Below are 1060 nucleotides of genomic sequence, written 5' to 3' on the forward strand. Positions count from 1 at the left end.
TTTCAAGGGTGCAATGAATGTAACAGGTTCAGACCTAAACTGAGGTGCTTTAGAAGAAAGTTTTGGTGATCTACTAGAGAAAAATAAGCTATTAAAAATGTTATGGACCACATTCTAAAAGACACACATGGAGTTGTCATGAGTCAGAATTAACTTGATGGCAACTAGGTTTTCGTTGTTGTTTTAGTGGTAAGAACTACTACAAAAGAGAGAATAACAATGGACTTTAAGTCAACTGCTATTGGTAAGTGTCTTTGAGCTGGTTCCAACTCATATTAACCCTCTACAAGGTTTCCAAGGAGCAGCTGGTGGGTTTGAATTGACAACCTTGTAGGTAGCTCTCCAGCACTTATCCTACAGCGCTACATCAGGACTCCTTAACTTAACTACACAGGCTCTAAATACCCAACTGCATAAAGATTCTGCAGAAGTCTAAGCGCAAACATGTTCCCATTCCTAAAGGAACTTTAAGAAATCATTATGGGAGAAGAGGGCTGCGAATGGCTGGCCGAGCAACATGCCCAAGTTTTATGACGACTACTGTAATACATACCTTACCCATGACTCCATCTGAGAGAAGGATACATTGCAGTGGTAGGAAACGCAAAGTAGTGAAAGACTGCTATCAGAAATGGAGGAAGAGCAGGCTCAGAGTCTGACTGACAAAACAACAGCTGAATTTCAACAAGGGAAATACCTCCTACCCCATTGTCTGCTCCTCCTCCAGCAGGGGCGGTGAGCCTGCTCCCCCCAGTCTCCCAGGTCCTCCTCGCCCTGATACGATGCCAGCACCCCATACGGGGGGGTCCTCCTATGATGCCAATGATGGGCCCTCCTCTTCCTGGGATGATGCCAGTGGGACCTGTCCTGGAATGAGGTCACCCATGCAAGGCTACATGCCAAGGATGCCTGGGGCCCCCATGTTGAGACCATCCTATGAGGGTGCCCACTTGGCCAGGAATGACTCGGCCAGACAGACAAAGACAGATAAAGGCAGCCTTTCTGTATGGTTTTTCTATTGTAGTATTTCTCTAGGAGATCAGGTGCTGTGACTCTGGGT

General features: G+C 46.4%; 1 pseudogene; it reads left to right on the top strand.

Moving 5' to 3' along the window:
* The first annotated feature begins 517 nt into the window (after positions 1-517).
* Positions 518-1004, top strand: LOC102819390 (annotated as a pseudogene).
* The last annotated feature ends 56 nt before the right edge of the window (positions 1005-1060 follow it).

The sequence above is a fragment of the Chrysochloris asiatica genome, unplaced genomic scaffold (genome assembly GCF_000296735.1).
Source record: "Chrysochloris asiatica unplaced genomic scaffold, ChrAsi1.0 scaffold04452, whole genome shotgun sequence".
Taxonomy (NCBI): domain Eukaryota; kingdom Metazoa; phylum Chordata; class Mammalia; order Afrosoricida; family Chrysochloridae; genus Chrysochloris; species Chrysochloris asiatica.